This window comes from Macaca thibetana, chromosome 17 (assembly GCF_024542745.1).
Source record: "Macaca thibetana thibetana isolate TM-01 chromosome 17, ASM2454274v1, whole genome shotgun sequence".
In the NCBI taxonomy this organism is placed as follows: Eukaryota; Metazoa; Chordata; class Mammalia; order Primates; family Cercopithecidae; genus Macaca; species Macaca thibetana.
Genome location: NC_065594.1, coordinates 64,679,597 through 64,701,288, shown reverse-complemented (window position 1 = coordinate 64,701,288; position 21,692 = coordinate 64,679,597). Strand labels below are relative to the sequence as shown.

Sequence of the window (21,692 nt, the reverse complement as noted above, 5' to 3'; positions counted from 1 at the left end):
CTGCGTCCAGTACATGTCTAATACCCAGAATCTATAAAAAACTTAAACCACTTGACAAGTAAAATCAAATAACCCCATTAAAAAATGGACAAGTGACATGAACAGACACTTCTCAGAAAAAGACATACAAGTGGCCAACAAACATATGAAAATATTTTCAGCACCGCTAATTATCAGAGATGCAAATCAAAACCACAATGAGATACTATCTCACACCATTCAGAGTGGCTAATATTAAAAAGTCAAAAAATCAGCATATCCTGGCAAAGCTGTGGAGAAAGGAGAAACCTTATAATCTGTTGTTGGTAATGTAAATTAACTACTGCAGCCATCAGGCTGGAGATTTCTCAAAGAACTTGAAACAACTATCATTCGAGCCAACAATCTTATTACTGAATATATACTCAAAAGAAAATAAATCATTCTACCAAAAAGACAAATGCACTTGTATGTTCATTGCTGCACTATTCGCAATATCAAAGACTTGGAATCAACCCAGATCCTTATCAGTGGTAGATTAGATAAAGAAAATTTGATAAACAATATACTATGCAGCCATAGAAAATAATGAAATAATGTTTTTTGCAGCAACATAGGTGCAGTTGGAGACCATAATCCTAAGTGAACTAACACAGGAGCAGAAAAGCAAATACTACATCTCTCACTTATAAGTGGGAGTTAAATTTTGAGCACATGTGGACATAAACATGATAATAATAGATACAGTGGTCTACTAGAGGTGGGAGGGAGGGGGTGTAGGTTAGTACCCTATTGGGTACTATGCTCACTAAGAAGATCCATACGCCAAACCTCAGCACCAGACAATATTCCCATGTAACAAATCTGCACATGTACCCCTATATCTAAAATTAAAGTTGAAATTTAGAAAAAGTTTACTTTCTTACTCCTAGTTTTCTTTCAGTATTTGCTTCAGGATCTTTTTCTCCAGAAATATTTTCCTGATCCTTTGTTGCATTTGTTTTGATTCTTCTAAACTTTCAAAAATCCTCGACTACTACCAAATCACATATAAATTGCATGTACAGTTTTATTTGTCTGAATCCCCCACAAAACTTTAAACTTTATGTTTGTAAGAATTGCATCCTTGATTTCTGTTTCCTACTCACTTAGGAATGAAGCTTGGAACATATAAGTCTCAATGTCTGTGATGAGTATATAAAGGAATACTTTGGTAGTTATATTGAATCATGTAGGTTATAGAAAAAATAGCAAGTAATATATCTAAATGTTAAGTTTAGAAAATAATGTTTAGTAAGATATTTCTGTCGCTACCATGTAGATGGAGGCATTTTATGAATAATTTTTCCTTGTGCATTTGTTCATACAAGATTTGTTTTCTCTCGCTCTTTCCTACCTGTGGATTTTCTAAGCCAATTATAAGTTCCACTAGTTTTGTTCAGCTATCACTATGGCCAGTTGGAAAGAGCTGATGCTTTCCTGCATCCCTTTATTATTTTATTTGTGTTTGTGTTATATCATAGTTTCTATCATGATTGCTTTGTAGCTTACCAGAGGATAGCATAGTGGTTCAGAGGCAGTTGAGCATAAATGATTAGACACTACTACTCAGAAGTCAAACCAACCACTTTGAACCTTACCAAAGTGAGAGATTATCTAGGGTACCTGGACAACTTACTTGACCTCTCTATTTGTCAGATTCTCTGAAAATAATGACAGCTACTTATTTGTTGTAATGATTAAAGGCTGTAACGTTTACAAAACACTTCATATCATTACCAAACACATAGCAATCTCTGACAAATATGTTAAAGACTATCACATATTTATTCTCACCTCTAAATGGCAAACTCTTTGAATACATAACTATTATTTTGCCTTTTTATTATGCAATAAATAATGCAAATTCTATCGAAGTTTCATTTTTACTTTATTTTTTTTGCCATTTGGTCTCTGAAACATCTTTTACTTATAAAGTTCGTAGTAATTTTATTTTTTATGTTTTTCTTACATTGTTTCTTTTTTGCTTTCATAATATCTAGAATTTTAAAAACAAAAACTCAACAACACTACTTTTTCTCTGTATTTCTTTTTTAAACTGGGCACACTAAGCCCCCTCAGTTAAAATTGTGTTGTCTTATTATAGCTGTGTCTACATAATGCCTTTGTGTCTAAGCTCTTAAGTGTTGTATGCTGGCATTTTGATAATTTATAAGGAAACAAAATAACATGTCATTAACTTTCAGAGAATATTCATTCACCAGAACAGTTCTGAAAGCTTTGAACACATGGGTTATTCACTGAAGCTTTGACAATCAGTGCACCCAAATCCATTCATTCTTCATCTTTGTATGTGCTCTTACTGAGAAGAATGCTCCAAATAGGGAAGTAGAGTACTCTAAAGAATAATGCAATGAAGGATTACATTCCAAGAGGCTGGGGACCAGTCTCTGGCTCTGCCATTAATTACCTGTCTGAATAAAGGAAAGGGAATTAAATTATCTTGATCATAAAAGCTTCAGCTGCTAAATGAGGAGAACTTGGCTTAGCTGTCTTCATGTTTTTGGAACAAATAAATAGTGTAGAATGGATATCAGCATTTTTTGAAAAGTTAGTAAGCATTATTTGGATGCCTATAGAAATACAAACATATTCAACACAAAATGCACTTTTTGTCGTATCAGATACCAGTTGTATTTTTTTTGTTATTGTTAGAAGGATTAATGGGAGGCAAAGATAAGTGTAATAATTACTACACCAATTACTTCTAAGATCTTTTGTATTTTATTATAAAGATCTAAGTGCCTTTCATTTTAAACACTCATTCATTCAATGTATCCATTTTACTTGTTCATTCAATGTATATAATTAATGAAAATGTCTACATTATTATTAGGGATAGAAAAATGCATACAGGATGGCTCCCAAATCTGAGATGCTTTGGAAACAGCACTGGTTACGACTCAACATAGTCCACAGAAAGAGAAAAAGATGTCCCTGAATACCTTCCGTGCAGATAAGTTACAATGTAGCATCAAATGTAATACTTTATATCTCAACTCTCTCAGTAGCTCTCTAAAGCAAACGCTAGGATTATTTATCCCATAAGAATTTCTGAGATTCAGAAAAAGTGAAAAGTTTTTATATGTTATATTCAAGAAGATGTTGGATTTGAAGTTTCTGCCAGGTAATTCTGATCTCAAAATTCATCTCCTGAATACATCAATATGTCTCTGTAGCAAGAAAACTTACTACGATACCTGTAACACATTACAGGTTCCTGCATGAAACCTAAAACAACTAATAAAAGGAAGGTTTTGCTTTCTAAACTTCAGTTTATGACATCTAAGTTATTTCTTTAGTTTTCCTAGGAATTAATAGCAAGCTTTGCAGTGAGGTTTTATGTTTAGTGGGCAATAAAATGAGTGCTTTGTAATCTTGATTTACAAGAATCAATTAAATTCACCCTTTAAAATTGCAAAATTCTAAAGGTATTATTATTTCTACATCATTGTACAGACAACCACAGGAATAATACTGTCTACTTCATTTTTAAAATTTGTTTACCAATATTAAAAGCAAATTCATTATCTAAAATTAGTTCAGTTCTAATTTTAATCCCAATTGTCCACTTTAAATCCTCAAATCTCCACAGGGGGTATAGGCATGTAACATTTAGGTTTTGAGCCATTTCTCATTGTCTGATTAGGGGGAAAAAAGCACTATGCAATTGCTTTCTTTCATTTTAAAATCCTACTTATATTATTCATTGTAGAAAATGGAAATTTACCAAACAATGTGGAATAGACAAATCTTTTAGCAGCAAAATAATGTCTCTAGGGCTTTCTGTAAAGTGAGAACAAAGTGCTTCATAGCCCTATTTGAAGCTGGTTAATAAGACACAAATGTAATAGGCTTCACTGCATTTAACTTCAGAAAAAGTGCCAATATCTTCAAATGTGAACCTTGGATTATTGCCTCTGCAATTTGTTTAGGCAGCCAATGCACTACAAATCATTTCCAGCCTACAAATTGCTTTGTTAGTGGGAAACGGACTACAATAAAGCCGGATTTCCTAGTGCTTTATTGACTCTTGATGGAGTAGATGTTGAGAATTCTTTTGTCTTCTTTCAATGACTTTCTCAAATATTCTAAGTGTTTTCAAAATTATAACCTCTTTAAGTACTGTGAATTTTTTTGAAGACCATTGTAATTTTTTTTTTTTTTTTGGAGTTTTTGTTTCCTCAAAATGGTTTACTAATTTTTTTCAAATTGCCAAGTTTGTACAGATTTTAGAAGTATTTTAAAAATAACTATTTCTCTAAATGTAGGTTAGGCTTTAGTGACAATACATCAGTGTTCCTGAATGTCATGATTATATTGTTACATTCTGATGGAAATAAAATATCACAAATGAGTTATCATAGATAATTAATTTAAAATGTGTCATTTTAATATGTTTTCTTCAGCTTCATTTTGCATTACTTTGTAAATATTAAATAATCTGATGAGTATGACCAGCATATAATATGTTACTCAATGACACCAAAATAATTAATATCTCCATCATTCTTGGATGTCATAAAATCTTCTAATTAAACATGTTTTAATAATTCCTGTATATTAAGTGAAAAACAATATACAGGAATCAGTGAACATCAGTGCTACTACAGAAGTATAGGTCAAATATCTTTACATCTTTTCACCAAATGTCAAACTGTATAAAGGTTTAAAGTCATTTATTTTATAAGAATTTTTATTTGGAATATATAAATCATTGTTTATAATGCTTTTTATTTTACATGTGAAAATATTAAAATTAACATTACTGCCACTGAATATCTTTTGTGTTAAAATTTTTATTGCACTTCAAAAACAAACATCTATAATGCACAAATATTACAGTATTATTATATCACATTGCTTTAGTATCTCAAAATGCTATCTCTGCAGACAAACTAATATATTGGGTTTGCTTGTTTTCTAGTACCTGTAGTACTTGAATACGATCAGCATCCAGCTTTATCAACAACTTAGTAGCAGGATCCAGGTAAGCTGTAGGGCTGAGCTACAGCGAATAGCATATCCAAACTCCAGTAGTATTTTGAGTTGGGATATAAAAGGTAACGCCAGCAATCAAGGAGAAAGACTGATATGAAGTTCAATGAGTAAGAAGGGACTGGGAGCCAGCCAGACAAAAATGTTCTCCATAGGTTGCATGCTAAGTCCTTTTGACAAATGCTGCTAAAGCATGCATACGTTCGTGTGCCTCAGTTAGCTATTCTTTGTCCTGTGCATTGACTTTTACCTGAGGTAAATCCTAAAAGATGGAGATATAATTGATAAAACATCAAAATCTTTGTTGTCAAATAAATTATGCATAGAAGTTCAGATCTGAAGTGTTAGCTATAGACCACATCTTCCTAAAATAGCCTAGTAGAGTGGAACCTGATAAGTACTATAGTTGTCTAAAGGCAATTTGAAGTTTTCAGGTCTTTAATTCTAGGACATATAGTAGAAGTTTCAAAAGGAATCCTATTCCTAATTTGATAATTCCAAAGCATCAATGAGACCTACCTGTGAAGCCAAATGCCGCTGACAGTACATTAAAGACTTTCATATCAATATATCCGCCTTATATTTACATTAACCCAGAAGACTTTAAAATAAATGTTTTAAATTTATATATAAGCTAAAATTAAAGACTTAGGTGAATTTTGAACATTTGAAGACAATAAGAGATTTATCTAAATTTATTATTGTTGTTGTTGTTGAGACGGAGTCCCCTCTGTTGCCCAGGCTGGAGTGCAGTGGCGTGATCTTGGTTCACTGCAACCTCTACTTACTTAGTTCAAGCAATTCTCCTGCCTCAGCCTCCTGAGTAGCTGGGATTACAGATGTGCACCACCACACCCAGCTAACTTTTGTATTTTTAGTAGCGATGGGGTTTCGAACTCTTGACCTCAAGTGATGCCCCTGCCTAGGCCTCCCAAAGTCCTGGGTCGCCATGCCTGGTCAATCTAAATTTGCAAATTTTTTTTTGTATGTCTCAAAAGAGGAATATGTCTTTCTCCTGAGAAATGGCCTAAAACGAAAATATTACTTCCCTTGGTCATTTTTATTCAAACATGTGCATCTATGTATGTATTCTAATGATTAATGAATGGATAATGATTGATTAATGGATATTAACAAATGATATTAAGTATCAGTAATATATGTCAACTAACAAATATTAATACTCAGTAAATACAACAGAAAATCAGAGATTACCTATTGTTAATATGAGCAGTATTTTCTCATTTGTTGTCATTGTAAAGGTAAAGATTATAGACTTTTGACAATACATATCTAGTGAAATAAAGATGATGTCAGGAGAATTCATCTCCTAGATGTAATTTTTTACATCTTCGAAGTGACTTTTATGGTCATGAATTCACCAATTTTTAAAGTCTAGCCCTAAGGTTGGAGGCTTAAAGACTTTAATTTCCTGATATATTGAGAATAGCTGTATCATTTATAACTTATGCTTGACATGCCATCACATAAACTAGATTTATATTTATTCTATATTCTATAAATTAGAATTCAAATTTAAATATTTACAATGAACAATGTGATAACTATGCGGTACAGAATAATCTCACCTAAGTTATTCACTCCTTGGAATCAGATTTCATTAGAAAGCTCTTTGTGTGGATCAGCTGTAAGAACTCATCTCAATAGAGAGACACTTAATACCAGAAATAGTGAAATCATCTGCCATTTTACCTCCCTGAGTGGAGACGGACACATACCATAATATGCAGTACTTATTTTATATATTTTACACTTAATTATCCTTCAACATCTTCCTCTCCTATTAGCATGTTCTTCGTTAAATAACATGCATTCATTTAATAAGACTGATTCTTGTCAGGAAGACATCCTGTGTTCTTTAAGTGATTTGGCACGTATTGTGGGGATTCTCAAAATCTTCAATCTTCTTTAGAAGGAAGATCTTATTTCTAAATTCTATAGGAATAAACAAAATTCTATGAGAATAAAGCTACTTTCCGTCTTTTAAGAAAAAAATAAGCATTTTATCATTTATTTGCTTGACTCATGTTTTCAAAGAACAAACTTATAATCTGTGAACATTTAGAAAGTATATCAAATCTATCCTAGATATTTGTATCTTATACTCTGTGTCCACATATCAAAATGTGTTCACTTGTTTCCCTCCCTTTATTGAAAATGTAGAACTTTGCATATAAATTAAGGATCCTGAGATGCAGAGATGATCCTGGATTATCCAGGTGCACCCAGTATAATCCCAAGTGTTCAGATAAGAAAGAAGCAGAAAAGTCAGAGTCAGAGAAGGAGATGTGACCATGGAAGCAGGGTCCTACTTATGTGACTGAAGACTGAGAAAGGGCCCAGGAACCAAGGAATACAGGTCATCTCTAGAAGCCAGAAAACACAAGGGAATAGACTTTCTAGTGCACCCTCTCAAGGGAACACAGCCCCAGATTTTATTCCAGTGAAAACCATTGAAAAGTTTTGTCCTCCAGACCATAAGATAAATTTGAAAGATAATATAAATAAATTTGCATTATATAAGCCACTAAGTTTGTGTTAATTTTTCATAGCAATAGGTAACTAATACTGATAGTTGATGAGAATAAGGTTTTAGAAATGTAATTTCTGTATAGAACAGGAACATAAATAAAAAGCATTATCTTGAGCAATAGTAACTACATTATATAAAAAATATACATTTACTTACTCAATGCTGAATAACTCTATGTTGAGTAATGTTTAATCATGATGACCTATTATTTTGTAATTCCACCTCTCTAAATTTAGTTTTTGACCTTGCATGAGTTATTTACCACCTGTGTATTTGAGATTGCTTTTATTATACAATAGACAGAATAGTTATCAAAAGGAGTAGAAAAGTTCTTGCACATTGAAAACAATAAACATGTGTTACTCATCAATTTGACAAAATTATTGCTGGTTATTATTACATTTTTATTATGTACCTTGCAAATAAAAGCTACAATTGTAAAATATGACTTACATAAACAGTGACTAAATATCATTCACTGTTCAGTCTTCCAATCTGCAAATTTCAAAGTTTTATGAAAAAAATAGACTATAGTATCTAGTTACTTTGTGGCATCATCGTAATCATTTCATTAACATGGGAGATACATAATTATATCACACTGATAACAGGAAAAACAGAATCCTCCCAAAATTAAAAACAACACATAAAAAACTGCAGTAAGCATTCTAAACAAGTCACCTTTTGTAGTATTAGTATTGCAGTATGTCAAGTCTGAATTAACAACAAAATCTAAATGCCTATTTAATGGTCTCTGAAAATATTCAATCTGTTCATCTCCTAGCTTAATAGAAATCAGATATAGGGATGGTGTTAGACTATACACTGAAAATCCATAGGCTTAAAATAGACTAATAAATTTCTTTTTAGCACATGCTACCATCAGAGTGGTCAATAATAACTGTTTGTAGGAAATTGCTTAGCCTTTCCTCAACTATGGCCTGAAAAGTAATTTCATCTGAAAGTATCGTATTTTATCTGACACTAAGGACCTGTCTTAGTAAGTCTATTAAATTCTTATGTACTGCGGAATTGTACTTCAGGGTAATTTACAAACTATATGTGTGATTGGTGATTAAAATTACCTTCAAAGACAGAGTTCTATATTGATAATAATTTTCTGCCTATTCAAAAAGGAAATGAACAATCAGAAAGGCAATAAGTTATTTTTATGTGTGTTCCTACACAAAGATACTCAGTAGCTTTCTTCTCAAGAGGAGTCTGGTCAATTCAATTATACATAGACAATCTGTTTAGTTGAAGTTTTTTATTTTAATTGTTATTATCATGATGATTATCATTATCACTATTATTTTACTTTGTCTCAACAGTAGACAGTATTCTATCCCTATTTTGGTCTCCTTTTTGACTAAGGACATAATAAATGAAATAAATTTTGAGTAGTGAATTAATTTTATGTGAAGTTTTAAAGCAATTAAGAATTAATTTTGTTATGACAAGATAAATATATAAACTACCAATTATTATAAGATAGTAGTTAAAAGTATGGCAATGACATTGATATCTAAATGCAATTTTCTTTAGCTACTTGATTTTAAGGAAGTTATGTGTCATTTTATGTCTTAGTTCCTGGTAAATAGAAGATGGTCTGTATGTCTCTGTTGATCTCTTTGTCTCTCTTTGAACGCCTCTATCTCTTTTTCTTATCTTTCTGTGTGTGTGTACATATATAGTATATACATATAAATCTAAGCTATATAGTAAGATATACATATACACATACATATACACTTATAGGTCACCATATATTTTATATTATGTACATAAATTTTATGTAAATATATCTATAATATATATACATATGTTCACTGAAGAAGTAAATGAATATGTTTCAATTTCCTACAACATTGTTTATGCCTTGTTAGAGATTGAACTTTCCTATTTTGCTAGCAATTTTTCTAGTATTTCTCCATAAAACTAAGACCAACACAATAAAGATGAGGCAAACTTTAAGAATCATATCAAAAATAATAGCTACAAAGAGAAAAACATAAAGGGAGGCAAAGACATTACAGCCCTTCGCCTTCCTCTGTTTTTGAAGATGGCTTTCTGAATCATAGCCACGAAGCAACAGTCAAGAGCCCAGCAATGTTTGTAACGGAACAAGAAATGCAGTAAAGTAAAGGACAGCCGGACTGTTAGAGCTGGGTGAAGAAATAGCCTGGCAGGGTTGGCAGGTAGGGGAGGATTGAGCAAAAATATAAATACTTGGAAAAAAAACACAGGTAAAGTTTCTCATTGTCAGAGAAGGGAGTTACAAATAAAGAATCAGAGACAAATGGACTATATGGTTCTGGAATAAAGTAGGAGCTACTGGTGTGAAGTAATGGTTTTCAATATATGTAGATAAGTGCAGACAGAAATATACTAATGTGTGTGTGTGCACGTATGTGTGTGTGTGTAATATACCTCCTTGGTCTGTCCACTAAGAAAATCTGGAAGTAGTAACAACCTAGTAACAATGAGAAAATCTAGTGCTCAGATCTTGCATTTCTAAATATTTTTTCTACCATAAGAAATACAGATTATGTGGAGAAATGGCCAAATAAGAAATAAGAGAAGCCTGAAATATTATTCTGTCAGAAAATAATCAAATTGTCAAAGAATGAGAGACATATGCCAAAGGACATGAGAGAAGAAAAAAAAATCCTTTTCCATGCCAAGTAGTAAAGATATAGGCACTATGAAATTAGAAAATCACAGTTTGGTAACCTATGTAGCAACAACTGATATGGAAAGGTATCTATGGATGCCCGAAGCAATGGGTGAAAATGTGAAGAGCAGAATTTTTATGTAGTCACAGAGTATCTCTCCACAAAATACTTTTAATTTGAAAAAAGACAATGAATAAATTAACAGTGAGGACACCTAGAATATATCACCGAAATTTATTGATCAAAGTGAACATCATCCATAATAGGGCAAATTGCTATCCTACATCAGCTGATAAAGTGGAAGGAGAACACACATCATATCTGTGATATTCTTGCTACAAGTGCTAAATGGAATGAAATCGTGATGAAATATCAGTCAAAGTCATGATAATAATGGAAAGACTAAAATACTAGTCTCGAGTGAATGAGTCAAAAGAGTTTATAAATAAATGTAATGTGCAATGTTATATTGGATCCCTTTACTATGAAGGACAGGATTGAAACAACTGGTGAAATTTAAATAGGGTCTGCAGGTCATCATTAGTATTATTTCCAAGTTAATTTCCTAGTTGTAATATTTGATGCCTTTTTTCATAAATAGTAGACATTAACTTATCCAGACTAATGGGTCATCATGTCTGCAAACTACTTTCAACATGAAAATAATATAAGTACAAATAGATAGATCATAGACAACAGACAGACAAAAAGATGGGAGGTACACATAGAAATAGAGATGCAGATGTAGACAGATATATATGAAATGGGAGGAGTTCCCTTATTCTCCTCGCAGGGCATGCAACAGGGTTGTGGTTTGCTTCTTTGGTGACCTGCTGCTTAAACCCTTCAGGGTAGCATGCAGATGGGCAGGTCGTGGGGATAATTTTTTGGGCTCCGACCCCAAGGCAGTGTCTAGGGTTGAGTTTTTACAGCTCTTGAAGCCCCAGTGGGCATGTTACAGTGTGCTCGGTCAGTTTTGGTGTCTGTAGGTAGCTTGTGTTAATCAGCTCAGTTAGACCCTCTGCCTTATTGCATGGACAGATGGCTTTCTGTATCCCAGGTCCTTGCCCTAGTGTACCAGAAATATTGGATCACACTTTTGCTTGGAGAATGATTGCAAGATTGTATCGAGTGGTGGAAGTAGCTCTCAGGAGGTGGATGGGGAGCCAGGAGGAAGATGGAGTGGAAAGATGGTCTTCCCCTGGAGTCCGGCCACCCAGTGGCCAGACCCTCCTCCGACCCCCACCAGTCAAATTTCCATCTGTGTCTGCAGCATTCCACCGTAGATGGCCTGCCAGTGTCTCCTAGTGTCTGTTGGCGTGTTCTTCTGCTCCACTCAACATCCAGCCACTTGTGTGTCCCCGCTAAGGTCTCTCAGGGTATCTGGGCACAGGATGGGGGACAGGGAGGGCCAAAAGGCAACTTTTTGGGCCAGAAAACAGAAATGCCTCTCCTCATTTAGGTCCAAGGATCACAGGCCCCAAGGGTGGAGCCCTTGTTGGGGACCCCACCTTCTCTACCCAGCACTTCCCTGCCCCACTCTCATATCATATATATATACACATATATAAAATATATATCTCATATATGTATGAGAGAGAGAGAAAGGATAGATAGATAGATAGATAGATAGATAGATAGATAGATAGATAGATAGATAGAATCACAAATTATCATCTTTGCTTTTTATCGACCTTTCTAAGTCCTGGGAATAATGGTATTTTTGTTTAGACGTTCAAGGCCACGTGCTTTTATGATCAATTCTATAGGTAGAAAATGAGCATATTCATCCTTTGTTAGTACCTTATGAGAAGAGGGTCCTCTCAACTATCACAAATCTCACTTAGAAAGCTGAAAAATATACCTATTAATAAAAGTAAGTATTTTATCAAAATATGATTAAGTCTGCCTTGCTTCACTCATCTATCCTGCTATTTTTTCATAAACTCAAAGGTGGTTCAGTTGCACACAGAAAGTGCATGGAGACTATCCTGCACATGAATGCCACTATTCCACTTGAGGGTTCAGCGATGTTTATCTACAACAGATCATATAGATATGCATATTCTCTATCACTGAATTCACAATATAGATCTTTCATATTCTCTGTCACTGAACTAAAGATATTGCAGACTTTATCAACATAATTAGACAAATAAGCCCATAAATAAATACTGCCATATTCAACAAGAAAATCAATTACTGGACTACATAAATCAGAATGCAACAGTTAAGTCCATCAGTCAATGTGTGCAAAGTCTGTTCATTCACCTTATCAATATGAAAATTATTTTATACATATAAAAACATAGAAAATGACAAAACCTAAAAGAAATCACCAATTTATAGGGTTAAAATTTAAAAAACAAGTATGAGTTATTTATAAAGGGCAAAACATTTTCACAAGTTAGAAATATCTGAGGCAATCATCCGGTACAATATAAAACTGTACTATTCTATTGTTTCTATAAAAGTACTTAAGTTTTAGTGTTTTTCTTTCAAGTTTTAGTATATTTATCTGTGCACATGTATTAACTACTGTATGAAAAAATTATATGTGTGTTATCACACTTAAAGATTTTCTTGTCTGGCTCTCCCAGTCACTTTGGCATAGTAGATAACAAATAAAATTTTAAATGCAGATATTTAAAAAACATAGGCTAGTGAAAAACACCTCTGTATTCTGATTAATAGTGATCTTACATGTCCATAAGAAATGTGATTTTTCTATATCCAAAACAAAGCCAGAAGACAACCAGAATATGTTTAGAGAGTAAGAATTTTAGAGCTGAAAGTAAATTTACAGTAATGCCCTAAACATGTCACATAAAGAAACAGATAATATTATAACAAGATCTTTTGGAAAATAATGATATATTTATCTTTCAAAAATATGTCAGAATTGTTTTCCAAGGTAAATTAAGGGATGTTGTTTATCTGCAGCAACCAAAGCTCTAGACATTATAAAAGAAACCAAGACAGGGAATAGCTATATGTCTGCTTTAGCTAGAAAGAGGAACTAACATAATTAGCAGCAATATTTTGTAATGGCTTATATAGAAAACATTTTGATTGACCCTTTCACATTTACATATTACACACTGGTTGCCCTAAAACAATTATAATTACTTGGGAATTGTACACCTAAGACAAAATTTCAACCAGTTAAGGAACAGGCGAAGTCTGAAGATGGATTCTGAGAACAGAACATTTTTAACTCTTATAAGAAATTCACAAGAACACAAACTCCCAGTTTTGCTGAGTAAGTGTGAAGTGTCATCCTGCCCCAGGTCTTGATGGCAACATGTTGTAAATAAATAAGAAGCCAGACACCAATGTACACTGTGGCTGGCCATGCAAAGAGTAAAAGAAGCTGGATTTTTGATGATGTTTTTAAGCTATAAAATCATCTCCCCTGAAGTCTATCCTACTTGTGTCTCTCATAAGCAAACTTGTACATAATGCAAAAATAATACCACTACCGTATTACCACTGTCAACCATTAAAACCATGTTATTTATTTAAGAAAACCTATAATATAAATGTACTCACAAGAAGAAAGTAATTACAAAAAAGTTTTTGAAGAAAAATATTTACTAAAATTTACTGTTAGGTTAAAACCGGTATGTTATTACACTAATCAACACTTCATCACAAATATTGTAATGATTAAGACATGCATGCTGAAATCTTCCTTTTAACAAAAGTTGAAATAGTCTTTATTTTTCTAGCAAAAAGTATTCCTACTATCTATATACAGAGAGGGGGGGTCTGCTTTATCAGTTATGCATATAGATTTACTGGTAGCTTTAGTTAGAATTCGAGATCTATACCAACCTTCTAAATGCATAATGAGGGAAATGAGGACAAGGAAATTTTACTCAGTACCTCAGTGCAAGTAGATATTTGAGTTAGGTCTTCTGGAAAGTTTAGTTTAATACTCTAAAAATGTCACTTTTATCGAAGCAAATAAGATTTTTCTTATAGTGTTTACAACAGGCCATGCACCTGGAACCTGTGTCATGGGCTAGTAAGGCTCATGAAAGAAATGTTTCACTAACACATATAGTAAGACATTTTTAAAGAAGAAACCCCTAAAACGAAATAATATAAATAATATAATAAAATAAGGAATTGGAAGAGACAAAAATAAAATTAATTAAAATTAATTAGATTTTGCTTGGGGCATGTCAAGTGAATTGGATCATATGGACATTTGAAAGAAATATCATTGGGATAATTAGGTATGGGAAAAAAATTAATTTTAACTTATCCGCAATAAGTAACTTTACTTGATCAAAATAGATAATTTCAATGTTTCAGAAACATTGAATGGGAAGCATTATAAATATACTTTGCTAACTTGTTTTCATTATTTGTGTATCTCTGTTTCTTCATCCATCCATTCATCTGTTCATCCATCTATCCATTTATTCATCCTGTCTGGTTTATGTTTATTTTCTTCTTTTACTTATAATTCTACTGTTTCTTTTTAAAATTGGGATATTTTATGAGTTACATCTAACTTGGGGGATATCTCTCCACTTTTCATAGATTATACAAATTAAAATTATCTGGGAAATAATTTGTAGTAAACTAACAAAACTATTTCACTAATATTTTCATCTACACACATATGCGTGTGTGAAGTATGTGTGTTTGTTCATATAATTTATCTTCATGTTCATGTTATTTGTAACCTTGTCTTAATATTTTCCCTTTTTTCTGAGCTGTTATTTTTTAAATGCCATTTACCACATTGTACACTATCATCTCTAGTGAAATAAAATTAAATTAAATTCCCAAAACTTTTTTTCTTGTATTACATTTACAGAATGACACATTTGCAGAAGGATTATGAATACTTAAAAATGAAGCAAACAAATTTATGATTAATTTCTGCAATAGCAATGATAAATGTCAGTACAAGAAAGTTTGCTTACATCAATATCATAATATTAAATTAGGAACGTATTTGTATTGATGATAATAAATCATCAGCTCTGAAAATCAAACTGACATCAACCTTAAGAGCTATACTGCTTTCTTATTAATTGGAATCAGATTGTTAAGGCTTTCTTAGTGAATTTTATTTCATTATATTATATTGAAAGAAATTTTGCTTAACAAGGGCTGATAAAGCAGCTTTCATTATGTATCTTGTTATTTGGTGTCTAAAATTACTTAAATTGTACGTTTTCTGCTTTATTCTTCTACACAATCTTATGGTTACACATCTGAAGAATATTTTCACAATCTTTGATAAATCTATCATTTAGATTGGCTTGAAAGGTGGATACTTAAGTTGGAAAAGTTGTTGAGATCTTTCACACATTAGATTAATCTAACACTTTGTAAGGATTAGTTTTGGTTATTTTGCTCTGTGGGACTAGATCATTAGTTTCTGGAACTGCACATGGCCATATAGCTTCTCCACATAACCTAGCTCCTGATTTGCAACTTTTGCAAATTAAAGGAAACAGAATTGTGTATTCCCTTTTTTTAGTCAATATGACATCTCACACATTTTAAACTTCCAATATTTTTGCCAAAATCACATGAAGTTGTATGACTTCTCAATTATCAATAATAATTAAAAAACAACCTGGGTCTTTTATATACTTTCCTCTGTATCAGGCATAAGCTATTCACATTTAAGGCTTACTTTTACTTTTTGTTAATTTCTCCAAAATTTTTAATTATATTTAAGATTATCCTGGAATTTCTCAAATATATTTTAAATTAAGTTTGATTTTGACCGAAGAATATACTCTTAATTATTTCAACCATTTGAAGTGTATTAGGAACTGTTTGATGTCTAGATAATGGGAAGACTCAGGGTGTGAGTCTTTGGCAGTGTGCAGCAAGGGCTCTTAATTTGTTGTTGTTGTTGTTGTTTGTTGTGTCTACAAGTGTCATGTACGTCCATTTGATTGAATGTTGATCACGACTTCTGTATCATTATTGATTCTGTATCTATATGTTTTATTAATTACTAAAGGAAAACTGGTGAAATCATCAACTGTAAATTGTAGTGTATCTTTCTTTTCAGTATATCAGTTTTTCTTTAACTTCTGAAGGTCTGTTATTTGATTTTTACACATTCACAATTTTATCTAGTCTTGATTAATTGCCACTTCTAATATAATAAACTTTCTTTCTTTATCTTTTGTAACACCCTGTTTCAATTCTACTTAAACTAATATGAATGTAACCAATATGACTTTTATATGTTTACTGTTTGCATAGTATTTCAATTTTCATCCATATGCTTTCAACTTATTTATTTCCGTATATTTAAATTGTGTATATTCCAAATAAAATATAGTTTAATCATTCTATTTTGCTGTTTTCTGACTCTTTGATTTGGAGCTCTTAGTTTATCGACATTTCATATATTTGTTATTATATTGGAATATATATCTACCTACCAAGTTATATTTTAGATTTCTTTGTTCCTATACATTTTCTTCCCTTTGCTACTCTCCTGACTTCTTTTTCATTAATTGAATGCTTTTTAGAATCTTAATTTGTTTATTGGTTTTTAGCTATATTTATTTACATTAATTTTCTCTAAGGATTACACTACACTCAAGTACATTTTCAGAGTCAATTTGAAGATAACATTGTTCACAACATAAAAAATGTAGAAAAATTACAAAACTATAGGTCAAATTTCTTCCTCCCTAATCATTTTGTTTTCATATGTATTAAATCTAATTTATTCCTCCCTAATCATTTTGTTTTCATATGTATTAAATCTATTTAATAATTCTTACAGTGCAAAATTATGTTTTTCATTTAAATGTTTTTTATATTATAAAATATATATAATATACATATATTAGTCTCTTTATTCACATTTTTCTCTGATGTTGTTTTTCCTGTTGATTTTTTTTTCCCTGAAGTTATGTGGTTCCATTGGATTTATTTCAAATCATACGGAAAAGCTGCCTTTAGCATTTCCTATATAGCATTTCCTATAATACAGGTATGCTGAAGATGAATTATTTTAGTATTCATTTATTTACAAATATAAAAATGTGTTTATTCACATTGGTCTTGAATAATTTTTTTGCTAAATATAGAATTGTTGGTTGGCAAGTTTTGTTTGTTTATCTAGTCAACAGTTTGAACATATTGTTTTACTGTTGTTCAGTCTCCATATTTTAAGATGATGAGAAGTTGGTAATCTTGATTTCTGTTTCCCCGTTAGTAATGTTATTCTTTTCTGGTTGCTTTGATGATTTTTTTTTATTGTTGGTTTTGGCAGTGTGATAATGGGGTACCCTCTTTTTAGTTAGACTTGGGTTTGCTGAGCTTCTTCAATCAGTGAATTCCTGCTTTCATCTCAAGGAAATTTCTGATGTTATTTCTTCAGATAATTTTACTGACACATTTTATTCTCAAATTCTTGGATTCTAATTGTTTATTTGCTAAACTTTTAAATAAAAGTATTCTATATGAAGTAACTCAGGAATGGAAAGCAAAATATCATATGTTCTCTTAAGTGGGAGCTAAGCTATGAGTATGTAAATGCATAAGAATGATATAACTGACTTTGGAGACTGAGGGGAAGGGTAGGAGGAGGTGAGGGATAAAATACTACATGTTGAGTACAGTGTACACTGCTCAGGTGACAGGTGCCAAAATCTCAGAAATCACCCCTTAAGAACTTACTCATGTAACAAAAACCACCTGTACCCCAAAAACTATTGAAATAAAAAAATTGCATTCTTTATTTGTCTAATTGGGCTGACATAATTGAAAACACAGACTGCATGGTTTAAATAACAGAATTTTATTTTCTCATGGTTCTGGAGGCTGGAAGTTCAGGGTCAAGGAATCAGAAGAGTTGTTTTCTGGTGCAGCTTTTCTTCCTCTCTTGGGCACGTACCTGTTCTAATGGTGTATTCACATGGCCTTTCCTCTGTGTGTGCAGGGAAGAAGAGAGAGACAGACAGAGAGAAAGAGATCTGCTAATTCATCCTCTTCTTGTAAGTACACCAGTCCTAATAGATTAGTTCTCTGCCCTTTTGACATCATTTAATCTTAATTACTTCTTAAAGCCTCTATTCCCAATTACAGTTACATTGGGGGTCAGAGATTCAACATACAAATTTTGAGGAGAAAAAAATCTGTCCATTATATATTGTCTTGTGTTTACTTCAGAAGAATTTACTTAACTTTTCAAAATACTTTTTTCTCTCTGTTTTTTTAGGAAAAACATTATTTCTATTGATCTTACGCTAAATTCACTGAAACTCTGTTCTGTTATCTCCATTCTTATTACATTCATTCAGTGAAGAATTCTGGCTTTTTTCCTTCCACATATTGCATTTTTTAAATTCCAAAATTGCAGTTGGATTCTTTGTAAAATTTCTATTACTGTGCTGTAATTTTCTGACTGGGTCATCTAAATTCTGTCTTTATTGGTTTTCCTATTTTCTGGATAGTCGTATTTTTCTTTGTCTTCCGTTGCTGACTAATTTTAACTTCCATCTTGGACATAATGAGGGATTGATATTTGATGGAATCCCTGGGTTCTGGCATGTATGCACTTTCTATAAATATTGATTTTGTTGTTAAACAAACATTCAATTTACCTGAGATGCAGCTTTATCTCTGCTGTGTTGACAAAAGCTCAAATATCAGTTCATTCTTTCCGGCCTTATCTATGGTACTGGGGTTGAGGTATACCACAAAACTTCAAAATTTAGGGATCGCTCACAAACTCTTGCAAAGTTTACAAACAGATCTGGTTCTATTCCTTCTGAATGCTACCCTATCCAATAATTTTTTTTTCCTCTCGCTGTCAGTGACTCTGGCCGAGCAAACTCTGTCTTCTGTTTTTGAAGAATTTAAGCTTGTGGGTTCTTAGTGTTATTCTGTCTCTGATGAGAAGACTGGGATCAAACTTTAAGAAATAAATTTGGAAGTAATACTGCTCAATTCCATCTTTTCTTCCATTTACCAATATCTAAGTGCTTTTGGTTTTTTTTTTTTTTTTTTGGTACATTTAGATACCTTTTTGTTTACAGGAATGTATAGGTTTTACCTGTAGAATGAGTTGTCTAATAGGATTTCTTTACCAATGTCCAGAAGCTCCACTGATCAAGCACTTTTATAAAAAAAAAATAGGTAAACTAGGGCTGTATTAATATATGTTCAATATTTTTGCCACTAAAGAATGTACACCTCATACTCTAAACATATTACATAGTGTAAAAATATCTACAATATAATCATAATTTAATTAAGATAGTTACATAATACATAGTTGTAACTTGATTCTACTTAGTTCTACCAAGTATGATTAAAATGCCTGAAAAAATAAACAATAATGATTCACTGTACATTTTCTTATATTTTAAATCATGTTATATTTTAAATCAATAAATATGTTATATTTATACCATTTTGAAACAATTAAAATCTAAATGATCAAAAACAATAGGCTGTAAAAAACATCACTAAATGTTAAGGAAGTCATTTAGTTATTTCAATATTCCAGAGTAGAAAGAGATGGAAATACCCTAAATTAGGATGGTGGGAGTACAAAATAATATGAATATTAGAGAGCCAGTAAAATAAAATCAGAAGGAATAGCCATAAATTGAACAGGACAGTTGGAAAAGTGGTTAAGTGACAAAGATGATGGAAGTTTTACTCGTGATTTCTGCACATACTGAATCCAGAATCTATTCCGTGGAAGCCTAAATTGGAATAAGTCTGATGGGGGTCCCATGGTAGTAAAACGAGTGGTGTTGTTTCATTGGTTTAGTAAGATGTGCTGAAGCAACAATCATGCATACATTTTACCTGTTTGTTGGAGATTCAATCTGCAGCTTAGATGTGTGATAATTGCATAGAGGTGACATCTGAAGCTACTTAATTGGTTTAAGCTCATTGAGAGGAAAAGTACAAAAAAAATGAAGAAACCCCTATCTACACTTCCATTTATCCTCTAAAAGAACAAAATTAAACACGCATATACAGGTGAGCTATATGAATCTGAAAAAGTATATGCACAGCACCTGTGTCTTGCCAGATACAAAGTTAAAAACCTGGACCAATTATAGGCTGTTGTAATATGACATATGAGTAAAAGAAAATTTTTTTTCTCTCTTCTTTTTTTTTTTTTTTTTTTTGAGACACTCTCTCTGTCACCCAGGCTGGAGTGCAGTGCATGATCTCAGCTCACTGCAACCTCCACCTCCAGAGCTCAAGTGATTCTCCTGGCTCAGCCTCCCAAGTAGCTGGGATTTCAGGCACATATCACTGTGCCCAGTTAATTTTTGTATCTTCAGTAGAGGCGGGATTTCAACCATGTTGTCCAGGCTGTTCTCAAACTCCTGGCCTTAAGTGATCTCCCTCGGCCTCCCAAAGTGCTGGAATTACAGGCGTGAGCCACCGCGCCTGGCTGCAAGGTAATATTTCTAAAATGCAAGAATTTTTGCTCTGTTAAAGTGTTTAAATTGTGAATTATAAAGTGTCCTTATTTCTCCACTTTGCAATAACGAATAAAAAGTGTCTGGGAATGGGATAGAAAGGAGGACAATGACAGTGGAGAAAAGTATAAAGAGCTTCAGGTACAATCAGATTTCTTCTCAAGATATCTAGCTACCCCAGAGGCAGTTTGGAAACCACAGCAAGCTTCATTTGTGCATATTTATTTATGGTCTATCCAATGACAAAATTTTCCATACACTTATCTTTGTATATTGGCTTTACTTATCTCTGTCTCATCAGGGGTCCTTCAGTGAAACTTGGCTGTTTTCCTGATGGAGTACACAATCTATTTCCAAGCTATACATCTCACAAATGGTAAGGAGTAAATCAGTCACTCTATGTTTCATTGAAGTACTATATGTGTATTCATAGGTATTGCAAGTGAAATATTTTAGCAGTGCCAAGTACTTCCTGAAAGTGCCATTCAGACATATGGCACAATATGTTTATACCTATTGCAGACCATCTGTTGTCTAGGCTCAACTGAGCATTTATTTTACTTTTAATTCACAAAGAAAATGGAAAATAGAACTAGTCCGTGTACCATAATTTGGCAGAGTTTTAAGCAGGTGCAAATTCAATAAGAAAACATATTTAAAACTGCAGAAACCTCACTTATTCTGTCCCCTTGTGGATATATAGGTTTTCCAAATCAACACAAATTTTTTATCCCTTCATGTTTAGGTCTGTTGCAGTGTGTAATGGGGTCAGGTGGGATGAAACTGATTGAGAAAGCAGAGAAATATATATGCTTTTACTGAAAAAGTAAGTAATGTCTATAGTAATATGTGCAATGCAATTTTATTGGTGTATCAAGTGTTATATTTATAGGGAAGATAACAGTTATGAAGACTTTATTATTTTTAACCAATTTTACTTTTGCTTTTAATATTTTACATATACATAGAATAAAA

At 32.4% G+C, this 21,692-nt stretch overlaps 1 long non-coding RNA gene across 1 annotated transcript; it reads left to right on the top strand.

The window, feature by feature from the left end:
* The first annotated feature begins 4,911 nt into the window (after positions 1-4,911).
* On the top strand, positions 4,912-21,100 carry LOC126940238 (uncharacterized). Its single transcript, XR_007720685.1, has 3 exons — positions 4,912-5,029; positions 18,209-18,263; positions 21,019-21,100. It is a non-coding gene; the product is annotated as an uncharacterized LOC126940238 (long non-coding RNA).
* Positions 21,101-21,692: the final 592 nt, after the last annotated feature.